A 23,611-nucleotide genomic window follows, 5' to 3' on the forward strand; every position below is an offset into this window, starting at 1 on the left:
TCATGAGAATATCCTTCCCCTGGACCCCTCCTATTAGAATCCTACCTATTCATCACCCTCTCTGCGATGCTTCCTCCTCTCCTCACTATGAGATTCTCTTCTTCCTTTGGGCTCTTGACTCGTTGTTTGCCCTCTTCCCTAGCACCTATCACCCTGCAGCTAGGATTACACACACTTTATATATATCTTATCAACAATAATGACCAACAATTGAGCACTTATGCTATGCAAGGCATTACACTAACTGTCTTCCATGGATTATCTCATTTAACCCTCACAGCAACCCTAGGAAGAAGAGTCTGCTGTGTCCCCCATTTCATAGATAAGGAAAGCTAAAGCTTACTGAGATGTAGCAGTCTGACAAACCCAAAGCGGCAGAATAGGGATTCCACCTCAGGAAATCTGCTGAGGGCTGACGGTGTGCCAGGCACAGTACCACATGCTTACATGGAGCATTTCAAGAGATCCCACCAACAACCCTGAGGGGTAGACACCACTGTAGGCCATGTTTTGCCTACAAAAGAAAGATGAAGCATAAGGAGTTGTAATAATTGTCTAAAGTATGTAAAAAGTAGGCAGCGCCATTAAACCCAGGCAGTCTCAATGTGGAGTTCAAGAGTACAGCCAGACCACTCCCCAACTTTCCCTATCCAACACTAAGCTCTTTCGGGCAAAGGCCGAGATGCCTCCACTTTTGTATCACAACCTAGGAGGCAGCACAGTGCACTGCATCAGTAGTGCTCGAGCTGGGACCCCTGGTTTTATATGTGCCATTTTTTTTTTCCCATCAACTTTACTCTATGCCTTGCTAATATATTTCAGGGGTTGCCAAGGGTGAGCGTTCTCTCTCCAAACAGAGTAAAATCTGAAGACAGATCTGAAGCAGAAGAATCCAATTCAAGTATCTGCCTCTGACTCACTCAGTCGAGTTTTCTACAGAAGCCAATCTCTGCCTCAGTTTCCCCATCTGCATGCTAAAGGAAATTGTCACAGGTCCCTTCTCTCCCTAATAAAGGGAGGTTGAGTCAGATGCTGCAGAAGATAATAGGAATGACAATGACATTTCCCGTAAGTGTCACTGCTCAGAGAACAGAAAAACAGCATAGGCCTGATGAGCTCCTGATTACTGGAACTGAGGAACTGAGGAAAGAATGGAGGTCGTTCATGCATGGCAGTGGGTAATCCACATGCTACTGATAGAAGAGTCAGGAACACATCCTGCACTGTATTTCTTTCTGGGAGAAATTTACCCTTCTAACTATACTTTGTTTAGGATTAGGAGACTTAGTAGTTCCTCAGCATGCACTTAGCTAGGATTTATTTCTAAGGGGCTAGGGATGTTTGAGAAGCAAGCCCACAAGTTCAACTGTGTTCACAGGTGATTCCAATTCAGAGTTGGTTAACATTTATTGAACACTGACAATGCTCTGGACACTGTCTGAGACACTTTTACATACAACATTTAATTTATTCCCACTAAAATCCTATGATAAAGCCTTTTCTGCCCAAAGGTTACAGGTAAGGAGAAGGAAGCTCAGAAGTCTCTTTCAAAGTGGCTAAGTTCTGTGTATATGGTAGCTGACAATTTTCAAATAGACCATTGATCACCTCACTGCCAAATGGCTTTCCTGATCTAGGTGTTGCCCAATACTGATGTTCCCAACAGAAGACAGCAAGATGCAGAGATTCCTTTCCCTGTCTTCCCCAGGCAGCAATGAGCAAGGGCTCATGAGGCCTTGCAATTCCAGTTTCAATCCCATCCTCAATTTGTGAAAGCAAGCCATGATCACCCTCTGGGCCTCAGAGTCCTCCTCTGTAAAATGAGAAGAATTGGACAGGAACGTGACAAAAGACCCTTTGGCTCAAATGATCCCTGATTCCACTGGATCCAGGACATCAAGTCAATAGCTTAGGTCTCATTGAGACCTCTTAATGACAATCACCCATGCAAAGAAGGAAGTAGAGCATCTGGGCTTATTGCTGTGAGGATGGAGTTAGCCTGAGCCTCAAGGTAGCAAAGGGAGTTCTGGGAATTCCTGCTGAGGCTGGTGTTCAGCACAGGGCACACAACCTGTGTCACTTGGAAATCAGGGGCAATCCAAGGCCTAGTGCACCCACAGAACCCTGGCCACCTTCCTAGAGGGTAAAGGAGACCAAGCTCCCAGACTCTGAGCCCTGGACCTTTGACCATTAACATCCTGTTTTATCCCAGGATAAAGCTCAGAAAGGCAGAATCTTGAGGGGGTTCAAGAGGCAAAAAGTAAGAGATAACTGAATCAGAGGCACCCTGTGGAACCCTGTGTGGCCAGACACACAGTTCTGCCCCCTGAAAGGGTGATGCCCTTCCCCTTTCATTCTCCTAGTCCTGCTCTACCCTGATTCCCAAGCTTTAATGCCAGGTACCTGCCCCTGCCAAGCTGAGTCCCATCACCTTCTCCTCTCTACCCTAAGCCAATCTCCAAGGACCACCAGTGCTTTACAAACTGCTTTCAGATGAATAATTGAGAGCTCAGGGGAAGGAAAAATTAACCCCTCCCTATCTTGGGACCATAAAAGCTTCTGGTCCCAAGGCCAAATGTTTACCCCATGCGTGAATCCAGGGCAATCTTCCTAAAGAAGGCCAAGCAAGCACCAGGCTGTCTCCAGAGGCTCAGCCCCTGTCCCCCTGGTAAAACATACCAAAAAAGGAGCAATTACCCCATTGTTACTTTCTCTGTGTGTGGGGGTTGGGAGGTGAAAGGGGAGGACAAGTGTCCCACCAGATACTATACCTAAGGCCACACTGGCCATACCCACCCCACAACCCTGCAGGAATGACCCACTCAAGTAGGCCTTCTCCATGGCTCATACAGCAGCGTTCACCCCCTGACAGGAGCCAACACCTTCCGGAGCTGGCCTGGGTATGAATTCCTGCAACAGGCACAACAGTGCGGCCCCATTTCCAGCCAATGGCACTGCACATGCCTCAAATGCCAAGGTTTTACTAGGACGTGGACGCCTTACAAATGAAAAATCTGAAGCTATTTTTGTTTTTGGCAGAAGAGTTTGACAGTGGGAAAGATAGGGGGTGGGGGGGGAGGCTGGAAAAGAGACATTCAAGACAGGTAAGCTCTGAAATGAAAAAGGTGACAAATCCTGGCAAAGGGAAACATTTTCCCCTGCTGTAAAAAGTCAGTTACTTCATTAAACAGCTTCTATTTTGGAGGTAAAAGGCCAAAAGGGGGTGGAGTGACCAGACAGCTTGTCCTGGGGTTTGACACCTAGCTGAGTACAGGCATAAGGCAGCAAAAAACAGTCATGTCACCAAGGTCTGTCCTTCAATGACCTCAGTGGAGAGCCTCTGGAAACTTACTTTCCACAATCTCACATCACATCCCCTAGCTCAGAATGGGGCTGGTGTGGGGGCAGAGGAAGGTACCCATGACCCAGAGGGCTTCTCCTGTGTTCACAGGATTTTGGTAGGCAAAGCATGAAACTGACAAGGTGAACCAAGCTGGGGATCCTTGGGGGACAGGCTTGGGACACACGCACAGATCCTCTTCTCCAACAGTGCCACTCCTAGGCTAGCCAGGGCACTTTCCTGAACTCTTTTTCTCCAGCCTCCTCAAGAGCAAAAGGGAACAAGCTACTAACCTCTTTCTCTGGGGGGTCCCTTGTATACTTGCATTTTGTTGCATTCAAGTGGAGACGAGGAAAAAATAAACACAACAGTTCCCTTCCTGTGTGCCAACAGGTCCACATGGGGAAATGTACACATGCTTTGTATCGAATTCGTGGACACCCAGGAGCCCTTTCTACAGACGGTAAACATACATGCTCCCTCGAAGTAAGGTAAACAAGGCATACATTTAACCATCACGTACATTCATGCAAAATACAGCAACGCATGCCTGGTCTTACAAAAAGATCGCATTGTGCCTAGGACCCCGAGAAAGTTCAGACGCTCTCTCTTAAGAAATACGGACCCTTTTTCTTGCAGTGCGATTTCAGGTCTGGAACCTCAGCCTGTTGCTGACATACCAGGGCTGCCCGGGATAAAAGCAGAACATCTTGGATCCTATTCAAATGTCAACACTAAGCAAGCCCAGGAATTTAGTTGAGTCCAGGTAACTTTGCCCAGTCCCTTCCCGTCCCCCACCTCCAGTGTAAACACCTCGCAGAGTGAGTCTTTCGATCCCTCTCCCCGGGGCCGCGACGGCCCTTGGCGTCACGTAGAGACCTTTCCCAGAGCTCGCGGGGTGGAAGGGGCGTCGGGCAGGACCAGATGGACTGGCCCCCAGCCTCTGGTAGACACACCGCCGGCTCGCCAGGCTGGAGAACTTTGCGAAGCGCCCCAAACCGCTCCGGGTTTCCACTTTCAGCCATTTCTCTCCTTTTCCCCTCACCAAGAGCGGGGACGGAGCAAGCTTTCGCCACCTGTCTCTGGCACCCGCCGAGGGAAGACAGGCCAATGGAAAGAGGGCAGAGGTTCACACCCCACCCCCGAACCCCCGCTCCTGGCTGCCCGGAGGTGGCTCCACAGCCCGAGGGAACCGACGCCCCCGGGCCGGCTGCCTTCTCCCCCACGGCACGGGCCCCACCCCCAATCCTTCCGGCGCCCCAGCGCCCACCCACCCGGGCGCGGGAGTGGGAGGGTGCGGCGTGGGCAGCCAGAGCAACAGGCGTGGGAGCAGCACTCCTCGCACTTCCTGGCTCCAGAAGGCTCGGTCGCGTCCCTCTTACCTTCCGCGAAGCCAGCCCGGGCCCCGCGCCCGGCGCCCTGCGCGCGAGGAAGCTGCGGCCGGGAGCCGGGGCCGCGGAGGCGCCGAGCGCCCAGCAGCGCGGGGAAGCGCCCAGCAGCCGCCGCTCGCGCGGCTCCTCCTCGCCAGCGAAGTCTCGCTCGCTGCCTCCCTCGCTCGGTCGGTTCGTGCGTCCGTCCGTCCGTGGGGCCCTCCCTCCCCCGCCGCCACTGCCGCCGCCACTGCCGCCGCCGCCGCTGCCGCAGCCTCCGCCGCTCCAGCCCCGGCTCGGCAGCGCGTCCCCTCCCCGCCTCGCCGCTCCGCTCTCGGGCTCGCGGGCTCCCTCGCTCGCTCCCTGCCCCCGCCGCTGCCGGCGCCGCGCCGAGCGGAGCCCGGCCGGCCACGGGCTGCCTCTCCCGAGGTCCCTTTCCCGAGGGGGGAGGTGGTGGGGGCGCGGCGCAGGCGGGGCGGGGAGGAGAGGAGAGTCCGGGGGAGGCGGCAAGGCTGCGCCCTCGGCTCCCTTCCGATCCCCGCGGGCCCAGCGGCCCGAGGCCGGGCCGGAGAGCGCCGAGCCGCCAGGCAGCGGAGGGAGAGAGGAGGAGGACCCGGAGTCTCGCCGCGGGAGGGTGCCCAGGGCGAGGGCGTGCAAGGGGGAGTGACTCCGCGCGCGAGGGTGTGTATGAGTGTGAGTGCGTGTGTGTGTGTGTCTGTGTGTGTGGAGAGGGGCGCGCGCGTGAGCGGGGGGGTGGGGAGACGAGGCAGAGCCTAGTGCGTCTCCCCGGGCGAGTGGAGGAATCCTAGGGTGTGCCTGGAGGTGGCGGAGTGTACCGACGCGGGTGTGAGCGCGTGTGCCAGCGAGGGTGGGCACGGGGGGTGAGCGTGGCAAGGTGAGCTGGGTTTGGGGGTGGGGGAGGAGCAGGGAGTACGGCGTGGGCGTAAGTTCGGGGGCGTGTGTGGCTGGGGACCCACGGAGAGGTGGCAGGGAGGGCCGGCGTGTGCACGCGTGGGGTATGTGTGCACCTAGCTGTGTGTCTATTTCTCGCTGACTGTCCACAGGGCAGCAGCACCTGCTTGAGACCAAGCCCGGCAACCTGGCAAGGTGGGGCCCCCTACCGCGCAAGCTTTGCGGCTGGTCCCCGGCTCTCAGCTCTGAGGGCAGAGGCTGAAGAGGTACCCGGGGGACACACTGCCTCTAACCCCACGTATGAGCCGCTCTCCTCTCGAAGGGCGAAGGCACCATCGGAAGGTCGAGATTCGCCCTCCTCTCCCGCCACGTCTACCCACTACCCAGACCGGGAGTCTGGACTTGGGAGCGTGAACTCTCACCCGAGCCGGTCCCCTTACAACTGGAGCCCGCCCAGCCCCTCAGTCCCTCCCTGAAGCCGGTGGGTCACCACTGCTCCGTGCCTCGTCGACCCAGGATGGGGAGTGGGAAGGTCAGCATGTGCCCACAGGGCCAGGTGTCCGGCCCAGATTCCCACCCTCAGGGCGGCGGCGCGCAAAGGGCACAGTCCCAGCCGCTGGGCGGACCCGCGGCTCTGGCTTTCCCGGTGTCTCCAGCCTAGGTGCCCGGAATCCTGGATCTCGGCCTGGCGCTCCAGAAGCGAGGCAGCTCCGTGCCCCAGCAGGGACGGGGAACGTTTGGCTTGAGACATCACATTTCTGGGTGTGGAGAGGTGGGTGCCGAGGCAGAGAAATGCAAAGTGCATTGTGACCGCTGGAGTGTTCTAGACTGCGAGGGTGTTCTAGACGCTAGGACAATTGTAGACCCAGGGCTGGAAAAGGACCTTGCTGAATCCGGAACGGGGCTTCTGGCTTGTGAGAACCCCTAGCCCTCTTCCAGATGAAGGAGTGGAAGTCGGTAATTGTGGTCTGGGCCCTTGTGGGCCCCTGGCACCTTGGAGTCCCTCATTCACTCACTCTCACTTTTTCCGGAGTCCCCTTCAGTCTGTCAGTTTGAAAGGTACACAATTAGCCCTTCAGCAGGTGGGCGTGGGCTCCATTAGCGTTTGCCAGGAGTCCCGGAGCTGTGTGGGATTTGCATACAGTAATAATGATTAACAACACTGCCACTCCCTGGCAGACAGGGGAAGAATTCAGGGAAGGCCCTGGCGCTGCTCCCATCTCCCTCCTCCCTTCCCTCTGGGGAAGGGCTAATTTTCTGGCAACTGCACTCCACAGTTGCTCTGACCCCTGGGAGAAAGTGCCTCAGGTCCTGGGTGGTCACTACTCAGGAGGCAGGGGCAGTTTCCTTCAGTCCTCCATCCCATGTTCAATTCGGGAAAGTGAAACCCATATTTTATTTCTGCCCAGGTTTGAACTCCTGTACATTCTCACTGTTGTTTAGCATCTTGGAGGCAGCTCAGGGGTTGAGTCTGCCTCAATGTTTGGAGGCTTCAGGAGACAGTTGGGCACATCATTTCTCCTCAGAAAGTCAACTAATGGGACAGTTGTGGCCTCCTGAGACTCGTAAGCTCCGTTTGAAGACCAGACACTGGTCCAGACACCTGCCCCCTCATTCCTCATAAGCTTGTAACTCATTGCTTAAGAGTGGTAGCTGTAGACTATTCTCTCCTTTCTGTCTTAACCATCTAGGGAAAATAGGAAAGACTGGGATTTCTAGTCTAGGCCAGTGTGGGTTTTGTTTACCAGCCCTTCCTACAACCAGGTGATCTGCAAAATGAGAGCAAGCGATGGGGAGAAAGGAGGCCCCTTGACTCGGGCAGCTGGAGTAGTCCTACTGCCCAGGAGACGCTGTCCCTCCCACAAGTCCCAGTCATCTATTGCATCTTTCCAGCACTGCCTGTCCTCACCTTCCCCCTCTGCCTCTGGTCCTGGCCTGGCCGGGATTTTCACTTGCTTTTCCCCCATGACACGGCCGCTTTTCCTTTAACTCTCAGCTTCTATTTAAAAAGCTAATTTGGGAGCTTGTCGATGCTCCCAATTCAGACATTTTAAATAGGAACTGAAAGTCAGGAGCTGCCAGGGCACTAGATTTCCTCCCGTTGCCACCAGCACAGCTGAGGCATTTGTTCAGTCACTCCTCTGGCCCTGGCCGTGTGTGTGTCTGTGTGTGAGCACCCGCGAGCTCAGGGTGTATTTCAGGCTATCTTTTCTATTTAAAGACGGTGCTCCTATGGATGACTATTCTTTCTCTCTGTGTGTGTCCTTTCCAAGCTGTGCACACATGAGGATTCTTTAGTCCCGTGGCTCTGGCCAGTATTTGCAAAGCTTGTCACCATGTGGACTGTGAGGGTAATAGGGAGCCTCAAAGTCGGCTGCTTCTTTGCTGACGTGCCAGGCTAGTGTGTCTGCGTGGCTGTTTCCCAGGGCTGCTCTGTTCAGGCTGTCTCTTTGAAGCTATGCCTCATATGCCTCAGAATGTCTTTAAGGGTCACTCCCACCCTCACTGCTTATAGCTGTCCCATTTTAGCAATCTGCCCCATGCTGGGGCAAGAATTTTGGGGGTGGGCTGTACCTCTGAGGGTTACAGCCTTTCTACATTTAGGGTGCTATGTACCTTAGAAGTAAAAAGTACAGACTTTGAGGTGAGACTGCCTGGGTTTGAACGTGCCTCTGCTGGTAATTAGCTGTGTGATCATGTGGAAGGTACTTAATCCCTCTGTGCCATGATTTCTTCCTCTCCCAAATGGCAATAAATAATACTATCTACTTTATAGGGTTGTGAAAATTAAATGAAGTAACACAGATAAAGTGCTTAGAATCGTGCCTGGAACATGGGAAGTACAATATAATTGTTGATTGTTGTTGTTCAGGGTAGGAGTGGTGCAGGCAGGAGGTGCAAAGAAATCTGTCTGAGGAGGAAGATAGAACTGCCGGATTGTACACAGAGACACATATAGCCACTCACCTACCCATGCATGTAACAATAAAAATGGCAGGCCACAGCCCACAGGGAGTCAAGTTCACCTTGCTGAGATAGTTAATTCTGTAAGTCCCAGAAAAGGGAGATTTCTGATGAAGGAATAGAGGAAGAGTCTAGGGATAGAGATGAGGAAGGGGCTTGACCATGTCAGAAGCCCATGGGACATTTATTGGGGCCGATTTAATCTGAAGAGTAAGTTCCGGGACCCTCACTATCCATGTGGTCCCAGCCTCCCTTATTTAACCACTGAAAGCAAGGCCTTGTGAAAGTGAGCTCCAGCGAGAAACTCAGGAGGGTGGCACCTCATTCTCCCCAAGGCTCCGCTTGGGTTTGGGGTACTCTTACTTTCATACTGCCATTGTCTTCCATCCCTTATTCCCACAGCTGGGCATGTGAGCTTTTATTCAGTTGCTATTAGAGTTTATTTCACCTCGGTTCATGAGCATGTAAAGAAAGAAGATGGGCCCGCAGGAAGCTGCTGGCAGGAAGAGGAGCTGTGAAGGACAGGAGGCTGTCCAAGGGATGGAAGCAACGTTGCAAATGCTCGGCTTAGCATATCAGCTGTAAGTTGAGGAGCCACCATATGTTGGGCTCCTTACTAGATTTTCCATAACCCTGCACTGTAGATATTACCATCATTTTATTGATAGAGAACCTGAAGGCAGCTGGTGGAGAGGGACACTCCAGAAGGATGTGAGGCTGCATAGCTAGATTGGAGCTCTGACCTCTCCCTTTAGCAGCTATCCCAGGATCCTTGGTTTCCCCGCTTCTGAAAGTAGACTGTCCTCCTCAGTCAGATAGAGGGCTACCCTAAGAGGACACTCTTGACCTCTCCTGTGTTTGGCCTCCATAAGTTAGGTGTAGGGTTGACATAGTTTGAATATTTGCCCCCTCCAAATCTCATGTTAAAATGCAATCCCCAGTGTTGGAGGTGGGCCTAGTGGGAGGTGTTCGCGTTATGGGGGCATATCCCTCATGCATGTCTTGGTGCCCTCCCCATGGTAATGAGTGAGTTCCTGCTCTATTAATTCATGTGAGAGCTGGTTGTTAGAATGTGTCTGGCACCTCCCTCCTCTCTCTCTTGCTCTCTCTTGCCATGTGACACATCTGCCTCCCCTTCCCACCCGCCATGAATAAAAGCTTCCTGAGACCTCACCAGAAGCAGATGCTAGTGCCATGTTTGTACAGCCTGCAGAAACCATAAGCCAAATAAACCTGGACTAATACGGGGGTGGAGGCTCAGTATGTCCAGGGTGGGGATGTACCCTATTTTTCTTCAGGGTGATGTCTGCCTGAGAAATTCCAAAGCTTGGGGGTGGCTTGGCTTTCTCTAATTTCCCAAGGTGGGGTAGGAGGTGGTGGTGTAAATGCTGAGGAGCTTTGCCCCAGTCTCAGAAGGCCAGGGCTTTGGCTGCCGGGTATCAGCCTAGGTTGTCCAGCTTCCAGGCCAGGAGGCACTGTCCAACATTGGTGGCCCCAATGGCTGAATGCTCACAACTGTCAGATGCTTCTAGTCCCTTTCTGAGGGTGGAGAACTCTTGCTTCCTGCAGCACTAACTCCATTTTGGAGGCCAGTAGTGGCCTAGATGGTCATCTCATTGATCAATATGCTTAAACCAGTTAGGCAAATGAGAAGCCATCCAACTTGCTGGGGTCCAGTGGAGCTTCCGAAAGTCAGCCCTTCCAGTGGACCTTCTGCCACCCTGACTCCTGCTCCAACCAAGGCAGCTCCTGGGGGGAGCAAAGTCCAGGTGGAGGGTTTTCTGCTCATCAATACCTCCCTTGGAGGGGGATGCTAGGGAAGGAAGAGGAGGGAAGAGAAGGAGGAAAGCAAATGTGAGAAGGGGAGACAGGTACTGGGAGTTGGGAAAATCCTAATCATTTGTTTAGTTTCTTGCTAGAAAGTCTGGAGAAGGGTGAGTGGAGGCTGGGGATATAACTCTTAGGTGCAATGACTTGTTTTCTGCTGGTGGTTTATTTTGCTTGTGTGCTGATGTTTCCCAGGTCTCCGTCCTTGGCCTTCTTTGCTTCTCTCTCTGCCCTTTTCCCTGGAGAGTTTATGCAAGCCCATGGTTTCAAGTTCACTCAGATGCTTATGATTTCTTCCTGCACTCTTCTGTTCCCAGTAATGATCCACTGTGCATCTCCATCTTTGTACATAGGCACCTCTATGCTTCATCTCACCAGCAGCCTTAATCTTTCTGCAATCGTTTCCCCTAAAAAACCCTGTTCCTATCATGGTATATCCTCTACTTTCTTTCCAACCTTACCTTCTTCTACTTACTCACATCTTTCATTCTAGCATGTAGATCTTTTCTTCATTACCTGCAAAATCTCATATCTTCATGCCTTTGTACATGCTGCACCCTCTTCCAGAAATGCCTTCCACCACTTCCTATTTCCTTTGTCTTCCTAGCAAACTTCCACTCAGCCTCAAACCTTAAATACCCAAGACAAAAGTCACGTAAGTGTTGGTAAAGTCCTCCCCCACATCCCAGGATGAACTAATCATTCCCCACTTTGGATTTTCACGGTCCTTCCTGCATACCTCAAATATGGTTCTTATGACCTGTATGGCCTTGTTTTCTGCATGGTGGTATCCCTCTCTGGACTTCAAGCTGTTTAAGGCAAGGACCATTGTCAGCCATTTCTGAATCCTAGCTCAGTGCTTGGGACATTGCAGAAGTTCAATACATTTGCATTAATAATTTATTTTAACTTTAATTTACATGGCTCCCTTGATTGTATGTAACTGGGAATATGCGATTAATTTGTCAGCTGGTTGGTCTCCAGGTCTTATCTGATTGATCTTAAGCACTAGCATGAGGACAGAAAGAAAGAATGAGGGTGTTCGATTTTCAGCTTATCCTACATGAAAAGAGCCCCAAAGCCCCCCTCCTCCAGTGGGGAGGAAAGGAAAGTCTCACAAAGTGAGCCTCAGTCGATGCTGCCTGCAGAGACCTTGCCAGTGTTCTTTTCTTGAACCAGATTGGTTTTCAGAGAACTCTTTTCTTTCCTTTCTGGCAGAATGTCAATCACATATCCAGAATGTCACCTCCTTGGGCACAGCCAGGGCATGGTCCGTTGAAAATGTTCCTGATTGCTGGAAGCTGACGGCTCACCAAAAAAACCAAAATGGGGACCTGTCAAAAATGTATTAGCCAAACTATGGCTTCGCTCAGGAAGATGCCAAGACCAAAGGCTGCTGAACTTTAAGTATAAACTTGCATGAAAAGCACATCGCAGATCTCAGACAGTGGAGGCTTAGTGGTGAGAACATGAGCTCTGGATAGACCTGGCTTCAAGTCTTGGCTCTGTCATTCACCAGCTGTGTGAATTTGGGCAAACCACTTTTCTTCTCTGATGCTCAGTTCCCTCACCTAGCAAAATGGGTTATAATGATGGCATCAACTCATAAGTTTCATGAGGACTGAGCTAGATAATGCATACAATATGTTTCATATACAATAATAAAAATGTTGGCTGTTATAATATTGTTACTGAGTCTACATGTGTCTGAAACTAGCTCTTTTAAATCCTGGGTACAGCTTTACAAGCAGTATTGTGTAGTTTAGACAGATCACCTGAGTTCTTTCTATGTAATTATTGTTTCTACTGAACCTTGGTAAATGTGCGAAATCACAGAAGTTTGTCCCTAGACACTCCCCTCACCCCACTGGCTCCTCTCTCCATTCTGTGCAACCCCATTTCTGCAGCCTTGAGCTTAAGCCCATTTCTCTCCATTTCCTCCTCATTAGCAAGAACTGATAAAATTATTTGAACTGATATGTAAGTGACCATCTCATCCAGAGATACAGTCTTCACATTTTAGTAGGTCAGAGCCTTAAGCCAAGGCAGTGAAATAGGGTGGATGGTACTTCAAGCATTCATCAAAGTAATGGGGAAAGTCTGGGGTCCCAGGAGACTCTTTCCAATTCCACAGAGTCCTGCCCATTCATAAAACTGGTACCATTGATGCATTATAAGCAACAAGGTGGTCGTGTTTGAATTCTGCAGCTGGAAAATCAAGTCTCCAGCTTTTGCAAAAGTGTTGTAATAGGGAAATTTAGGCACTAATTTTATGTACCAACCTCTTCTTGGTAAACAGACACAGCTCATGAGCACCAAGGTCTTTCCAGCATTGCACATCTATGACACTTGTACTCAAGTGCATCTTTTTCTTCAGAGCTCAAGGCTAGAGTTGGGTGTTTTCACCTCACTGGGTTTGTAGGAGACTCAGCTGAAAAGTCGTTAATTGCTTTGGTGAATCAACAAGTAAAGAAAGACAGTCCAGCTATTGTCCCCACGTTGCGAAATCATAAGAGGCTTCTGGACTTCTCTGCAAAATCCTCATTAAAGATGAGTCCTCATGGCTCTTACAGAATTCTTTATTGTGTCCTTTGCGCTGAGACTGCGAGGTAAAGAAAGAAAAAGGGGAAATAACTAAATTTGTTATCATGGAAAATTTCAAACATATACAAAAGATAAAAGAATTGTATAATATACACCCATGAACTTGTCATTTAGCTTTGAAAGTTACCAACTCATGGCCAATCATTTTTCATCTGTACCCTACTCACACACTCCCCCACCATAATTTTGAAACAAATTCCAAATATAATTTCATCTGTAAATATTTCTGTGACTGCACCTTTGTTATGGCAACAAAATCCATCTCTCTAGAAGGGAAGTCATTCTACCCTCCCTCCATGATGCTAAGAACATTTGGCCAGTACCTGCATCTATGCCCAGGAGTGGTCTCTGGGTTAGGCAAGCTTGAGGGTTTACTGAATGCTGTCCAAAGTTTGTCCTTTTCCTTGGGTAGAAAAAGGAACCCATAAAATGTCTGGTAGAGGTGCCACTATGTGCAAGCTTTTTTTTTTTTTTTTTTTTTTTTTTTGTCAGCAGGGATGATGCTCAATAGCTGTGATGAGGTCCAAGCTCAGAGAAAAGAGTCATGGTCATGAATCCCAACTGGATTCATCATTTTCCACATACTTTACTTCATTCAGCTTTCACCAATTCTCATGTTAGTTCCATTTTACAGATAAGAAAACTAAGACCTAAGGTCACACAGCTAGTAGTTACTTGTGGCAGAGACAGACTAGATGCTAATCAACTTCAGTTCCTCTTTTCTGTAGATAGTTAGATTACTTTCCCAGGTTCTCTTGCAGTTAGGTTTGGCCATCTCACTAAGTTCTAGCCTAAGTAATATAGGCCAGTCCCATAAAAAACATCTAGGGCTATTTAGCGTGTTCTTTCTTTCTCCATCCACTGGCTGAATGGAAAAAATTTCAAGGGCTTAGAAGAGGACAGAGCCACAAGAAGGAAGGAACTTTGGTCCCTGGGTGACTGTGTGAAGTAGAGATCCCTCCCAACCTTCTTTGAACTGTGAAATACGCAAAATAAGTAAATAAATAAATTTTTATTATGTGAAACTGCTGAAATGTGGGTGATGTATGTTCAAGTAGTAAAGCCTACACTGACCAATACAGTGGCATAGATGGGATTTAAACCCTCAATCTGACTATGCCAGTGTTCAATGTCTTCCCCTAAACCACACTGCCTCCAGGCACAACAAATAAGAATTGCTTATAAGAATCACCTACATGCTCAGCATGTGATAGGACTGTCTTCAAGGAGATCTCGCATCTTAGATTTGTGCTAATATGATAGCCACTAGCCACATGGGGCTGTTTAAATTAAAGTTTAAATTAATTAAAATAAAGTTAAAAATTCAGTTTCTTAATTGCAGGCTCACATTTCAAGTGTGCAGTAGTCTTATGTAGCTAATGGCTACCACATTGGAATGTGCAGACAGAGAACATTTCTGTCGTCATGGAAAGTGCTGTTGGATAATGCTGTCTTAGATAGACCTTCATTCACAATGCACCCCTCCCCAGACCCCTGCAGAAAAGCTGGAAGAAGCTGGGGATGCTGCTCACGAGAGGGCAGAGGGTACCATAGCCAGCAATCAGATTGTCATAGACATAAATGTCTCTCTCTCTCCCCTGACCTGAACCTTGGATCTTTGTTCTTGCCTTTCCTAGTTAACTCTCAGGCAATCATCTTATGGCCCTCCTATACTCACTGGTAACATAATTTGGATATGACTTCCTTAAACAGAAGGAGCTCTGTCTGACCCTGTTCTCCAGACAGTCCTGAGAGGAGGGTCCACACATCATTCCCTACCCAGCAACTGTGTAGATGCTGAGCATTAGATGCCAAGAGACTGGTGTCTGACAGGGCTGCGCTTCCTGGCCTGGATTAGGGATATTTCACACAGCAGCCAGAGTGATTTTTCAAAACACATATCCAACAATGTTGCCCATTAGTTGAAATCCTTCTATAATTCTCACTGCCCTCAGAATTGAGTAAACATATCTCAACATGTCTCCTGTTGTTACTGAATCATTGATTACTTCTGCTTTTCCACTTTCTACTCCTGGGCCCCTTGAACCTGGTGTTCCTGCCATGTTGAAAGTGCTGCAGTTCTCCAAACTCACAGGTTTGCTTTTACCCCTGAGTGTTTGCTCAGGCTGTTCCTTCTGCAAGGACTCTATCCTTCCCCATGTCTGTTTAGCTAACTCCTACATGTAGGGCTTAGCTTGGAAATACTTCTTCCCCACTCCCACCCCCTTTCCCGCTATAGAACTTACCACACTTCCCAGCCATGTTTAGGGAACAGCAGATGTTTTCAGTTCAGGTATCAAAAGCAGAGACTATTTTGTGGAGGTTTTTCTCAAGAGGATGACCCTTCTCAATCCATCTAAATCATGAGTCTCAGTCCCTCCCTCCTTTCAACACAGACACACACACAAACACAGACACACACACAAACACAGATACACACACACACACACACACATATTTCCCATCGACTTAATTCCTCTGCAGAGTCACCAGGGAGGCAAGTGGAGCCCTGTAAATCTCTCACAAGCTGTAATGCCCAGAAATCTCTGCTCCTTGACCCCAACCAGCCACTGTGAAACAAGTGCTACTAAATCCATGGGCCATGCCCCACTCCCCCTCCTACTTGCCATCATCCCATCGTCTGAAAGGGGGCCCTGATATACAGAATAGGGTGTGGCAGTCACAATCCAAGCTGGTGCCAAGAAGCTCTGTGGGTCTTCACTTCATTGGATTACTTTTATAGGATTGGAGCAGATAGAAGCAGTGACTCCAATGCCTGAGACAACATGACAATAAATCGCCATAGTGGCTCTTCCATGGCTCATAACTAGTAAATCAAATCTATTGAACAATACATTTACTGAAAATTTAAGAAGCTGTTCTTCCATTTTTTAAGTGTATGTGTTAAATCATGCCCAGAGTCTTAAAGAATGGAGACAGCCAGCCTCGGTGTGAAAAAAACAACAAAAAAACAGCCACGTGCTTAAAGAAGTTAGAAAATTCTAACCTCTTTGTTGATGACAGAGTGAATACCCTTCCTGATAGCTCCATGGGGCTTTGTTCCCACTGAGACAGACTAGAATCTCTGAAGTGGTAAGCTAATGACTTCTTAACTAATGCCTGAGTCAATTTTGCAAATACAGGTTCAACGTTAGCAGGTTCCTTCTTTGCTCCAGATTCCTGACATGGACAGAAAAGGAAACACAACAGCCTTCTTAGTGAATTACAGCACTGCTTGCATCAGTGGGATGGTGATGAGGGTCAGGAGAGAGAGTGACTTACTGTTTTTCTCTAGAAGATTCCTTTTACTCCTCATTTCACTCTATGCAAGTGCTACTGAGTTGAATGCAACTCCCAACTCAAGATGCTGTTTTGGCCATGCTTTGCTGTCAGTGTGCCTTGTCTTATCTGTATTCCTCTGCCCCACCTACATATTAACAGGGGAACCTGGCAACCTGGCATTCAATAAACATTTTATTTGAACTGATAGGTCTTTATCCACTAATGTTAGTTCAATAAACACTTCTTAAACAATTCATTCATTTACACACAAATGTTGAATATGCAATTGCTGTGCCGGGCATATGGTGGTGAGCAAGATAGACACTGACCTTGCCTTCTTGGAGTACAGCTCATGTTTAAAGAGAAAGACAGACAGTGAATCTGCATTCTGCACTGACGGTTAGGCTTACTAAAACCTCATCTGGGGTCAGTGAAGCCTGAGGGGTAACTAGAAGCTAGATTTACAAATTCTCAAAATGATCCCATGAGATAGAGCTATGATTCCATTTTCAGATGAAGAACTGGAGGCATGCGTCACACAGCTGCAGTAGTGGCAGAGCTAGTATGTGTGATAGGGGTGTGTGTGGACTCTAGGGAAGCACAGGGAGGAGACATTTGGTCCAGCCAAGCTGTCAGAGAAGATGCTCTGGAGGAGATGACATCTGAGCTGAGCCTGGAAAGAAGGCAGGAATCTGCCAAATGAGTGGGGGAATGATGTGACCACCAGGCAGGGCAAAGACACCAGGGCATGAAACATCAAAGCATGTGCCTGGAGTGTGAAACCAGAGGGAGGGCACTTCAGGGCCAAAGCGGGGGAAGCAGCCCATAGAGCTCTCGTGTGGCAAGCTTAGGAGTTGGACCCTATTCTGCAGGCCATGAGGCGCCACCCAAGGGCTTCAGGAAGATGCATAAGGCAGTCAGATCTTGTTTGAAAAAACCACTCTGGCCCGGCCATGTGGAGGATGGATTTGAGGAGGGCCAGATGGGAAGCAGGGGGACCAATTAGCAGGCTATTGCAGCATTCCAGGAGAGAGATAAGGAGGGCTTCAACTAGGGCAGTGGTACTGGGGATGGACAAGAGGGAACATGAGAGAAATATGTTTGCAGTAAAAATGATCAGGACTCTGGCTGGATGTGGAGCAGCACAAGAAGGTCCCAGTTCAGGCTGTGCTGCCTGGACAAATGACCGTGCTAATCTGGGACACAGGAATGCAAAGCAGAGCTGCTGGGGGTGTAGATGCAGTCCTTCCAGGAAGGAAGGTGGTCATAGTTCTCTCTCAGGGTCTTTTCCAGCCAGAGCTGTTTATGCTGGACTGGAGAGACCTGTCAGCTGGGGACATTCAAAGCCTGAGAACAATGCAGATCTTCAGAAACACGCTGGGTTCACCTGAAACAAACTCAATAACTCCTTTGGTTATAGAGGGATAAATTTTCAAAATAAGGCTGAGCAAATCCCAGGATAGCAGGCCACAGAAGCTAAAGGATTATAGAACTGCTGATCACAGTTGAGATATAAGAGGAGAGATTAACTCTTGGGTCTCATCCCCCATCATTCTTCTTCCCACCCCCTTCATGTCCCCCAATCAGCACACATGTGCACACAGATACACTCAAGCATGCATATGCGCATGTGCATACGCTTTATCATCCTTAAACTTCTCACCTTCCCCCAGACACACCAGGCCTGCCCCACTTCCTCTTTGCACCTGCTGTTCTCTCTGCCTGCAGAGTCTTTCCTCCAAATTCTCCACTGGGCAAAATTGTTTTCTTCCTTCCACACCAACCCAGATGCCTGGCCTCTCTGATGCCCAGCCCCACTACCCCATGTGAGGTTAATTGTCCTGCCCTAAGTGTCCTCTCCACACTCTCCCCCCCATCAAATAACACTTTGTATTGTGTTTCCCTGAGGTCTTTCTTCACTGCCAAGGCAAACTCCTGAAGTCTTGTCAATCTTGGCATCCCCAGCAGTGGCACAAGTTCTGGTCCATCACTGGTGCTCAAAAACTGTTTGAGGAAGGAGCACAACCCCTGAAGATGGACTAGAATATACCTTCCCTAGCCATGATCTCAAGTTCTTCACTTAAATGAAGGGCGGCATCTTTGCTCTCTGGACACTCACATGCCATTGGGAAATAAAGCCTGAAAACACATGAGACGAGGGCTGTAAAGGTGATGCCTACATTCACCCTCAGTTCTACATGAACAGGTCAATTATTTTTCTGAAATTGGCCCTTATATTTATCCCCACTTTACAGATAAGGGTTCCACCCTCAGGGAAGGCAACAGCTCTTTTGGACTAAAATGATCAAAGACTTGTTTAACATCTTTCGAGAGAAATGGGTAGGTAAATGAGAACACCAGCTGTCTGGGGTTTGGTTCTTACAGAGATTCCCCAGGCTGACCACAGTTGGTGGGCCCAGATGAAGCCCCACAGATAGCGAAACCTTCGGTTGTTTGTCAGGTGGCCTGTGCAGTCCTCTGGCTTCTTATTGGCTTCAGGAGCAGGACAGGGACTGACCACTATGAACCAATTTATTAGCCTCCCAAGAATCATCTTTGCCTGCCTCGGGCTGGGCACCTCAACTTGACAAAGGTGGTGCTCATAAGCAGGGCAATAGACAAGGGCCAGGAGGGGCTGGAGACTGGAATCATCGTCATTATGAAATCAATAACAGCAATGACCGTGACAGAAACTCTTGCCTGACATTTACTATGTGCCACGCAGTGTTCTAAGCCTTTTTCTTGGTTCTTATTTCATAATCCTTACAACGCTTCTCTGAAGCAGGTACTATCATTGCCATTTATCAGATGAAAAAACAGAGGTGCAGATAAGTTCAGCAATTGGCTCAAGATCAGATAGCAGAGCTGGGATGTGAGACGAAACAATGTGATTCCAGAGCTGCTATTCTTAAATATTATGCTGCAGGGAGGTGCAGAAGGCAAACCAGTACCCTGACCTTCCATAGAAGGGCACACTAGGAAATAAGAGGCCAGCATTTGCTCTTGCTCTGACCCCCATACCCCTCCAGGCTCTCCAGCTCCAGGCAGGGATGGATGTCTGCTCCTTGCTAGGTTAGAGCTCTGCAGAGTCCAGAAAGTACAAGTGAGCTGGAGAATGCTGGGCAGATGAGCTGGGTGCCCCTTTCCCCTTGGCCTCGCAGCAATGGCCTTCAGATTGCTGCCTCTCCTGGGTGCCAGGATTGCTGCTGTTTGGAGCCTAATCTCCATTCTGGTGGTTTTGGTTGCTATGGTAATTGAATTCACTTAAAGTTGTCTCCAAGCTACTCTGTCTACTTCTTTCTGCCCATAGCCTGGAAGGGCACAGGCCCAGGATGGAGGGCAAGAAGGATAAGGGATTGCTGCCCTGGGAAGCCTACATGTTTTTCCTGATCCAGAGGTCCTCAGAGGCAAACAGAAGAGAAAATCACAAAGAAATGTTTTTTGTGAGTCTCTCTCCATCTTCCTCTTCGCTGCCTTAGCTCCTTTCTGCATAGACGCATTGGAGTTAGATGGGCTGGAAAGGCAGGGACTGACACAACGTACTCTGAGAACCTCTTCCATTCTTCAGCTTTTTGTTACTCATTCAACAAACACTTACTGAAGGCTGACTGTATTCTAGGCTGCTTGCCTGGACAGGGGTCTCTCTGGGGGCAGCTCAAGATCCAGAGCCACAGGGAATGTCCCCTGACAGCACATCTGTGTGGCTACCACTCTGAGATTTCAGGAGAATGGCCAGCCAGGGTCAGACCCTGACAGGAAGATTAGGGACTGTGGGACATCTCCCTTTCATCCTTTCTCTGCTGGAGGGAGATTCCTCACACAGCTCAGGGCTGCTGAGCATGTGGAGAGGAATCAGAGATCCTAGAAACTAAGCTGCAGTGGAATAGGACCATCCCTAGATGGGACCTGAGGTGCAAATAATACTCATTTTCTCCACTATTCTAATGCAGGAAAAGTTTTGACACATAAGACAAATGACAAGGATGGAAGCCCATGTCAAAGAGCTGCCTGAGGGGTGTGTAGGAATGACATTCCCTTTCCCTGATCACCACCACTTTGCTTGGATGATAAGGGAGTGGGGATAAGAAGGTTATAGTAGATTATAGGTGATCGTGTGTTTGCAAGTCTCAGTCAGAGAAATCTCTGTGCAGAGTCAAGGTGGGGAATGAACTAAAATGAGGAACCTGGAACGTCGGTGTGGGGGAGTTCTGTTTGGGACAGGTGAGTGAGGTGGCTGGTGTATTCAAGGTCAAGTGCCCGATAGGCAGAAAGAAGTGTATTTCTAGAACTTGGGAGAGAGTTGCTCATTAGAAATGCACATGTGAGAATCATCAGCCTAGAGGTGACAGCTGAAGTTGTGAGAAAAGATGACATTGCCCAGGAAGAAGGTGCAGAGGAGGGATGTGAGAGGAGGCAAGCATAGCTTCTTGGAAAGTGGTCAGAGGCAGGGCAATTAGTTTCTTTTAGGAAGCAGGGGAGTGGCCTGGAGTCAGTGGTTGGTGGGAAATAGTTAGTAGTATACATATGGTGTGGGCTTCAGGGAAGATTCTGCTGAGGGAGTTGTGTAAAGTCGGGCTAGTGCAGTGGCTGTCAAATGTGAAAATGCATCACAATGACTGGAGGCCTTATTACAACACAGGTGGCTGGGCCCCACCCCCAGAGTCTCTAATTCATTAGGTTGGAGTAGAACCCAGGAATTCACCTTCTTTCTTTCTTTCTTTCTTTCTTTCTTTCTTTCTTTCTTTCTTTCTTTCTTTCTTTCTTTCTTTCTTTCATCCTTTCTTTCTTTCTTTCTTTCTTTCTCTTTCTTTCTTCCTTTCTTTCTTTCTTCTTTCTTTCTCTTTCTTTTTCTTTCTCTTTCTTTCTTTATTTTCTTTCTTTTTCTTTCTTCTTTCTTTTCTCTCTCTTTCTTTCTCTTTCTTTCTCTTTCTTTCTTTCTATTCTTTTTTCCTTTTATAGAGTCTCCCTCTGTCCCCCAGACTGGAACAGTCGTGGATCCTGACTCACTGCAACCTTTACTTCCGGGACTCAGGGAATCCCCCCACCTCTGCCTCCTAAAGTGCTGGGATTACAGGCCAGGCATGAGCCACCAGCTGGGCTAGAATTTACATTTCTAACAGGTTCCCAAATGCAAGTTGATGCTGCTGGTCTAGGGAAGCATCTTGTGAACCTGTAAAGTGATAAACCTGCACTTGAGAAGGTTCAAATTTCACTTCATCCACCCTTTATTGTGGCCCAAGTTGGACAGGATGAGAGGAGATGCTAGGCTTTGGTTTAAGAGCAGAGGTGGAGAAAAAGATGGAGAGTGTAAGGCAGTTCCTTGGAAATAGAGTGGATACTGAGGGAACATGATGACATAGAGGAGGGATGACCTGAGGGGCACTGCCGCAGCCATGACTATGGGTCTATGATTTTGGGTTGTGTAAAGAGATCAATGGTGAGTCTGGCAGATGGGAGTACGAGGATTACAAACAGCCCCACGGTTCTGTTTGGAGTCCTGGATGAAAGCCTAGAGTCTCCCTTCTAGAGCACCTCATTCCTCATCCCTCTCCCCAGCCCCTCTCTTCTAACCTTCTAGGATTATTGCCAGGCTCTGGGCCTCAGGCCTTCCCAAGCAGAACAGAGGCAGCTGCCTCATATCCTGGGTCATCTCTCACTGGGGTTGCTCTGTGGACAAGAAGACCCGGTACTTTTTTCGTTTTCTTTCCAAGACTCCAGATCAGGCACTTTGAGAGTGCTGTGAGGAGGCTCCTGACCTCAGTGCCAAACACCCTCTTGAGACTGAGCCACCCTGTCAGGGGGGAGATGCAGAACTTGAGTCTTATTTTCTCTCAGTGGAGCGAGTCCATAAAGAAAATCCAATTCATCGGTGTCCAAGAGAACATTACCAAGATAGATGAGACACCATGGGCAGTATTTAATTATGAGCAGGCAGAGCAAATAGGAGGGACGCAATAAAAATGCTAATCAGGGAGGAAAAAAAACAGGCTTCGTTTTCTTCTAGAATAGGCTAAAGCTCATCTCTTCCCCCTCCATTTCCAGCCCCCAAACGAGTGCTGCAGACCAGGTTCTGAATGTGACTCTGTGACAGGTGAGTCCATTTTAGCACCCCCTTCCCCACCGGCTTCTCCCTACCTCCATTGTCTCAATCTCCTAGTTCCTAGAAGATCCAGCCCAAAAAGAGGGAGACTGGCTTGCAAGCACACAGCTTCCATTTCAGCCAGGGAGAACTGGCAGGGAAACTTAGAAAAAGAATAAAGTTATTATTCAGGGCTCAATTCCATGTCCCAGGGAGCACTTTAGGAAGGAACAATCTCCCCCTCTCAGTGGCATATCCAGAACTTTCATGAGAAGGGAGGGAGACCAGCTAAGTGCCCCCTGACAAACCTAAATTTAATGTGTCAGGCTTAGTCTCTGGCCTGATCCTAAGTGGCTCAGTCAATCCAACTCCAAGCCACTTAGGATGAGCTTGGGGACATTCAGCCAGGCCCAAAGCAGATTCTCAATTCCTTTCAACTTGGCTGAGCTTGACGTTGAAATATGGTTTAGGAATTGCAGACCATTACTGTCTCACCCCAATTTGGCAGACTCCTTATGTAGCCAGATCCTTTAGGTCACTATATCCTTCCTTACTAAAGCTCAACTTTTCACACTGCTGCCAGGCAGATTTATTTCTCCCATTTTGCTTGGTTACTGGGCTGCCTGGATCCCAAGCCTTATGCTGCTTTTGGGTAAAATGTGCTTGATTTTGCAGCCCTAAGGATCGTAACTCAGCCCAGGCTCTTTCCCTAGGTTTGCTTCTTCTGTTTACTGGGCATACCATTCATCCTGGCTGGTTTCCATGCAATTTCCTTGTCACTTGATTAATCTTCCTCTGGTCTCCTCAAATCTGTATGCAGCTTGAGGTCTTCCCAACATCACCAGGACAGGACCTGGGCTTGAGGACCATCTGTCATCTCACTCTGGATCACCTCCCTTCCCTCCATGACTCAGGGAGAAAGAACCCAGGCCTTCAACTCCTAGCTACGGCCCCTTCCTGGAAAAATATCTGTTAGATTAAAAGTTCACATACCAGCTTAGCTACTTACCTGGTATGGAACCCTAGACAAGCTACTTAACTTTTCTGTGCCTCAGTTTCCTCATCTAACAAATGGAGATAACATTATCTTCCTCATATTTATTATAAGAATTCAGTGCAAACACATGTAAAGAGATTGGAAGAGTGCCAGTCACATAATAAACATTCAGAAAGTGTTAGCTATCATCATCGTCGTCATCATCGTCATTATTATTATTGTCATGATATTTATTA

The 23,611-nt window shown here is 48.8% G+C and overlaps 1 protein-coding gene across 2 annotated transcripts in view; it reads right to left on the reverse strand.

Annotated features, from left to right (window-relative positions):
- The window catches only part of KCND3 (potassium voltage-gated channel subfamily D member 3), a 214,443-nt gene extending 209,588 nt beyond the window's left edge, over positions 1-4,855 (reverse strand). The window contains exon 1 of one of the 2 annotated variants that reach the window (XM_063625686.1): positions 4,723-4,855. The gene's annotated coding sequence lies outside the window, so the exon portion shown is untranslated. Of the gene's footprint in view, positions 1-4,153; positions 4,236-4,722 lie in introns of those variants that run through there. The other variant, XM_063625687.1, reaches the window with a different exon arrangement.
- Positions 4,856-23,611: the final 18,756 nt, after the last annotated feature.

Source organism: Symphalangus syndactylus, chromosome 12 (genome assembly GCF_028878055.3).
Source record: "Symphalangus syndactylus isolate Jambi chromosome 12, NHGRI_mSymSyn1-v2.1_pri, whole genome shotgun sequence".
Taxonomy (NCBI): Eukaryota; Metazoa; Chordata; class Mammalia; order Primates; family Hylobatidae; genus Symphalangus; species Symphalangus syndactylus.